This window comes from Alligator sinensis, unplaced genomic scaffold, assembly GCF_000455745.1.
Source record: "Alligator sinensis unplaced genomic scaffold, ASM45574v1 scaffold262_1, whole genome shotgun sequence".
NCBI lineage: Eukaryota > Metazoa > Chordata > Crocodylia > Alligatoridae > Alligator > Alligator sinensis.
Genome location: NW_005841904.1, coordinates 1,801,375 through 1,808,040, shown reverse-complemented (window position 1 = coordinate 1,808,040; position 6,666 = coordinate 1,801,375). Strand labels below are relative to the sequence as shown.

Here is a 6,666-nt window from a genome sequence, read left to right as displayed (position 1 = left end):
AGAGTGTGTGTGTGCCCCACTTTCTAATAATTTAATGTTATGAAGCTTAGATGATCTTTGTAATAATATGATGATCATCATCATAAAATGTTTGGGGGAGAAGGAAGTGTCAATAGCATCCTGATTTTAAAAGTAGTTTCTTGTAAAGACCACTAACATCACACACCTCTGTTTTGGAGTTGGCTCTGCTGGTGTAAATCTGTATCTATAACAATTCAATTACAGGCTTTAATTCAATTTTAAGTAATCAGTTTAGAGAATTTGGCTTTTCACTGTGCCTTGTTCCATTTCTCAACTTGAACAGAGTGAAGTCAGTTTGACTTTAAAGCTTCTAGTGCTTCAGGGTTTGGATCGCAAGAGTTGTAGTCAAGTATTTAATTTGGTTTTAAAGGTATCTGTCATTTGGTTGTAATGAAGGGAGGAGCTGTGGAAATTGTCCTGGAAATACTTCAGTCAGTCTTGCGTACATAAGATGTCTCGGTCACAAATACCCACGTGTTGGTATTAACCTCTCTGCTTCCTGTAATCTCAGTTATTTTTACACTCACACTCGCATACATGTGTGCGAGCACACCTCCCTGTTTCTGAATCCTCATGCTGTACCCCTTCTCCCTATATTAAGGAATTGAGCGCTCACCCTCTCCTGCAATTCATACTTTTTATCATTGATGGGTGAATATATAAGAGGGAAAGCACCTTTTCTTGCTTGCTGCAGAGAGGAGGACACAGAGCAATGGCTTGACGTTGCAGCAAAGTAAATTTAGATTGGATATCTGGAAAAACTTCTTCACTGTGTGAATACTGAGGCTGTAGAGTAGACTGCCTAGAGAAGTTGTGGACTCTATCACTGGAGGTGTTCAACAAGAGGTTGAACAGCAACTGGCTGGGATGATCTAGGTGTAGCTTTGCCTGTTTTCTACCATGGGTATTGCCTATGCTTCTCGGCTTTGCTGGTTGCTTCTGCATGCTCCTCTTCGCCCACCCCCCTTTTTTATGTGTCAAAGTGTTTTTAAGCCTCCCCAGAGACACTAGTGTTGGCTGCAGCTGAGGCTGAGGACTTCAGCTGGGGTCTGTTGATTCTCCTGCTAGGAGCAAAGCTGGAGGTTCCTGGCTAGAGGGTTGTGCTCCTCTGTTCGGGGTCAGACCGCTTGTCCTATTTGGGGTCAGGAAGGAATTCTACCCCATGGTCAGACTGGCATGGACTCTGGAGGTTGCTGTGGTTCCCCTGCCTTACCTGAGGCAGGTTAGGGTGTTAGGTCTATGTTGTGTTAAAGATGAGGGTAGTCTTATAAAGAGGTTAGATTATGGTTGTAGGGGACGGTTTGGATAGGGATTATGCTGCCTCAGGCAAGGGTTGGACTAGAGGTCCCTTCCAGCCCTAGTTTTCTGTGACTACCTTCTGTTTGGGGCCACTGGCCCACATTAGTCGGTCTTTCATGTGGGCAAGTCTGGTTCTTGCTCCCTGTCTATTAGGAAAAGCAGCAGAGGGCTCTAGCTTTTCTCTCACTTCCCTTCCCCCGCTTTTCTTGAAGAATGCATTGCATAAGTGTCACTGTTTTTCCTTGCTTCTTTCTTCTCTTTCTACAAACCATCTGAAGCTTTTGCCATCTTGTTTTTTTCTCCTCTATTTTTTTCATTCCTTTTAAAGGAAAGAGCACACAAGTAACTCATGATCAATTCTGTTTACCATCTTTTGCTCAAGCCACTTGGTGGTTCAGCTAAAGTGGCTTTAATATGTTTTAGCTCCTTTAAAATGTTTTGCTCCATCAACGTATCATATATGAGGAAAACGTGAGTTTCATCTTAAATTTCCTGTACCTCTGATGTGAGGCAAGGGTATTTGCAAAATACTTCTCTTGACGTTTTTGCCAGTTTCCTGCTACAAGCAGAGTATGCTTCTGGTGTAGAGATCAGTTCAGGCTACTTGAGGGGCGGGGCCATGCCTCACGCACTGGAGGACTGGGGTCTGGGGGTGGGAAGCAGTGGGTCAAGAATGAGGGGCACTGGGTTGGGACTGGCCGTCGATGTTTAATAATGAGTCCTGGTACAAAAAAGGTTGAGAACCACTGGTCTAGGGTGTGGAATGATCCAGCTTGGACCTGGCCACCTCTGCTGGCACCTGGCTGCAGTGGCATGTGGACAGAGCTCCCCCTAGGTTGAAGCTCCTGGTGGCCAGATCCAAAGGCTCTGCAGCCCTGGGTCATAGGTTGCTGACTCCTTTCTGCTATGAATGTCTGTAAAGCAGGAGTGATTTTAATTGCCAGTTTAGTCATAATTTAAATTGGCAAATAGGCAGCTCTGCTTTAAATTACTGATTTTAATTTGCAGTTATATTCTTTAGTTCTTTTAGTAAATAAAGGTTGATTCCCATTGGTTCGTAACCATTAAGATATGTTAACTTGCACTTAAACTTGGTTGTACTTTCTGTTAAGCAGAAGAATGCATCATCCATGCCCAAATTTACAAGTACATTTTTTTTTTTTTGAGTTCTTCTGTCTCCCCTTTTTTTGTTAGACTAGTCTTGCATGGTATAGATTTTTTTTTTTTTTCATGGCTTTCATCAAGCTACATTTGACTGGAAATCAGAATTCATTGGTGTTTTTTCAATTTGTACTCTTCACGTTTTAATTTATACCTTTCTTTAATCAAAACTCCCTGCATTTAAAGCTAACATATTAAATGTGGTACTATCAACAGTTATGAGCTAGTAACTTCTAGGTGCTATAATAAGGCCTGGAAGGGGCTCCAGGGTCAAGTCCAGTCCCTGCTTATGACACAAAAGGAATTGTATGACATGATTGCCTAAGTTGAACAGTCTCAAGATAGAACTTGAACATAGAATTGCTTTTGCTTTTCCAGGACCTGATTCTGACAATAGTCAAACCTTTACATTTCTACTCCTAAATTTGTTCACAGCATGCATATACAGTATTATATATTCATTTGTTCTGTGTCAATATTGTCTTTTAAATAGCATTTCTTCCTGGTGTTAACCCCTCAGCTGTGTTTAGAAAGCAGCATTTCCTCTTGGTGTTTGAGACCTAACTTTTTTTCTTTGTACATTCCCCTGGTCATCCTAGTAGCCCTTTTCTGTACCTGTTCAAGTTTGAATTCAGCTTTCTTGAACATGAGGAACCAGCATTATATGCAGTTCTCACAGGATCTCTCTCATCGGTGTCTTGTACGATTATATTCATGCTTACCCAGCTCTACAGGATATACCTCACGTAATACGTTTTAGGATTGCATTTGCCTTTATCATACTTGTGTCATATTGGTAGGTCATAGTTATCCCGGAGCTGACAGCTCCACCCTGGTATTTTTTCTCTTCTGCCGTTTCCAGTGAATGAGCTGCTAGTTCATAGCAGAAATTCTTGTTAGTCTCTAAATGTATGACTATGCATTTCATAGTATCAGACTTCATCCCATTTCTATTTTTCTATCCTTCAAGATAATCCAATTTTTCCTGCATGATATTATTATTCTGTTTTGTATTGGCAATGTTTGATTAATTTGTCGTTACCAAACTTTATTACTGTGCTCCTACGTCAGGTACAAAGGTCATTAATGAAAATGTTAAATCAGATTGGTCCAAAAACTAATTCTGGAGAACTGCACTATTATCTTCCCTCTAGTCAAATGCCTTCCTTAATCACTTTCATGCCAACTTTACAATCCTTGCAGTAATCCACACTTTTTCATCTTAATTTATTTTCCCTGTTGTGATACAACATATGTTTTATTGAAGCCTGGATAGACTTGATCCATTTCCCTTGTCTACAAAAACAAACAGTACATTAAAGAGAGACTATGCCAGACTCAACCTCTACTTTTGGTAAACCTATCCTTCAAGATCTTAGAACTAGTAGTTCTCATCTTCACACACACATCTTTCATTTATGCAAATAAAAATGAGCTATTTCAGCTCCTAGTTGGTTTTTCAGTTTAGAGTAAAACAAATTACTCAAATAAAAGAAACTATTTTCTCTGCACCTTCCAAAGAAGCAACTGCTTTCTGAAGCTGCTTTTCTACAAAATAATTCCAGGCACTCGGCCATTGATGTCCTTCACCTCAGTGGTTTGGGCTTTCTTTAAACTTCACAAAAAACATATACTGTTTGAATGTTTTATTTAGTTGAAATTATTATAATAATAGTTTATAGCATATGTTTTCCTTCAGTGCACGTTGTAATAATTTTAAATTTAATTTAAATAAATATAAAACAAAACTGATTTATCCACTCTGGTTCCTGTGGGCAGAGATAACCACAGTCTTTACCAGAGCTGTGGCTTGTGGTTTCAGGAAAAACTTACACTGAAGTACTTGTGTCTGACTTCCTACCAGCGATGCACCAGCTTCCTCCTTCCTTCCTTCCTTCTATTGCTGCTCATCAGTGAATCATGGTGACCTGCAAGGCATCTGTCTGACAAGTTGCAGTTTAAGGTAAACTACTGGCAACATGCTTGGGTCTTTCTAGGCCAGCTACCTTAGCCAATTAAATAACACCTTTCAATCCTAATGTCAATATAGTAGTTACTTTTTTCCCCAAGAAAAAGTGTTTGAACATGTTTGCAATAAAATGCAAGCAACCGTGTACCTAATATAATGCAACGTAACTGTGACTGAACACTGAAATCTTATCAACTAACACAGGTTAAAACTGCCAAATTTGCCAAAATTTAGTGACTTGGTAAACATAGCCATCCTTCCTTCCCCCTGTCATAAAAGACAAAGCTAAATAAGGTCAGTTATTAACTTGATTTGGTAAAAATGCAGGCAGTGGCACAGCTAGGACCAAATTATATTGCATCACTTTATGAAATGATGTTTTTAGTAGAGTTGTACCAATACATTGGTCCTATATCGGATTGACACCGATATAGGGAAAACTGACAGTATTGGAAGATTGCTTCTTTTTTTTTTTTTTTTTTTTTTTTTTTGCCTGGAGCTCTGTCTCATGCCCCAGCTGAGCAGTGCCTGCCCCTGCCCTACTCCTTCCCTCACCATGGGGGGCCTCAATCTGCCCCTCCTCCCCCTCTTCCCCCCCCCAAATTACCAGCCCAGTGCTGGTCTCCCAAGTTGCCAAGCTGCATATCAGAATTGGATTGGTATTGGCCGATTATGGTTCCTTAAAATCGACCATCGGTATCAGCCCAAAAAATCTCTATCGGTGCACCCCTAGCTTTCAATAAAGCTATCAACTCAGTTGAGGAAGGGGGAGAGGGAGGGAAAGCATCTTTCCCGATTTAAGTCAGGGCAAAAGTAGTGTGCAGTGTAGTTGGTGTCTCAGCAGTGGAGAATAGGGTGGGATGTATGAAACTTCCTCTTCTTTCTGTCTTCTTTTTAAATTCATCAGTATATGAGCTTTCAAGTTTCTTTAAGAGGATTCGAGGCTAATTAGCAATTTTGGGGTGGGGGGAACATAGTTTACCTTTGTCATCCCAGACACCGTTTAGTTCAGACTGGGTAGTTAGTGTTAGTCTAAAGCAGGCAGAAACCAGGGCACAGTGACACTAATGAATTCAGAGAGGCTTAAGCTTTCAGAAGCATCAGCTTGCTTTGTCAGATAGCTCAATAGGGACATTCTAGACAATATAATTAATCTACATGTAGCTATCTGAAGCAGTGATTTTGTTTGGAAAGCATTTTTTATACTTGAAGAGTTAAAACAATATAGTTTCTTTTACAAGAATGTAGACCCATATTTTATGGGGGGGAGTAGGGTGTTATTTTTTTACACCATGCTAGATACTGCATTTTTAAATCCCTACTCATGCCAGCAAAAGCACCAGTCTGTATGTAGTAAACCAGGACTGCCCAACTGGTGGCCCATGGGCTGCCTGTGGCCTGAAAGGGGTTCATTTGCAGCCCCTGGACTTCACTCCCCCTATCTTTAGAGCTGCAGCAGCAGCTTGGGGTCTGGTGTTCTCCCTCCTTCTGCTTTGACTTCTGCTCCTGGCCCAAAAGCAGTGTGGCATGGCACAGCCTAGAATAGTGGGGAAACCTGCAGCCAGGAAGCAGAGGGTGGGGGCGACTGCATGTTGGGGTAGGGGTGTCCGGAGCCCAAGCAGATGTGGCCTCTGTGGCATGCAGCCCCTGCCTGCTTAAAATTTGAACAGTGGCATGTTATGCGTAACAATAGCTTTAGATTGATATTTTATTGGATAACTGCTTACGCAGATCTTGGGAGTTCACACCAGGATTTCCAGGCTCTGGCTGGATCTGGCCTAAGAAGATTTCAGGACCCAAATCTGGAAATTCGGCCATGACTACTGTGGTGACCTAGATACCTGCCCACCCACTGCCTTATCTGACTGCAGAGTTGGAAACACTGAAAGGTGTGTGCCCTCAGCTCTGGGCTAGACCTATAGCTTAACCCAGAGCTGGGAGCCTTGAGATATGATGCACTCTGCCCAGTGTGGCCCTCTGAAATAGTCAACCAGGAATCCAGTCACGATTGGGGAAAAGTATGAATCTACAGCATTTCAAATGAAGTATTTTGGGTTCAGTTGAATCCACCTAGTGATATTTGTTGCTGTCTTCTGAAGAAGGGAATATAAAGAAAAAAGGGATATTTTCACAGTTAAGGTAATTTATCATACATGGGGGCTGCTTGACACAATTAGCATGAGCCGTTAAGCTGCTGATGCCTATCTGGATACCAG

At 41.5% G+C, this 6,666-nt stretch overlaps 1 protein-coding gene across 4 annotated transcripts in view; it reads left to right on the top strand.

Moving 5' to 3' along the window:
* The first annotated feature begins 4,309 nt into the window (after positions 1 to 4,309).
* Positions 4,310 to 6,666, top strand: part of KATNBL1 (katanin regulatory subunit B1 like 1) — a 29,631-nt gene continuing 27,274 nt past the window's right edge. For all 4 annotated transcript variants that reach the window (XR_003092805.1, XM_006018502.3, XM_006018501.3 and 1 more), the window contains exon 1: positions 4,310 to 4,444. The gene's annotated coding sequence lies outside the window, so the exon portion shown is untranslated. The remainder of the gene's footprint in view (positions 4,445 to 6,666) is intronic.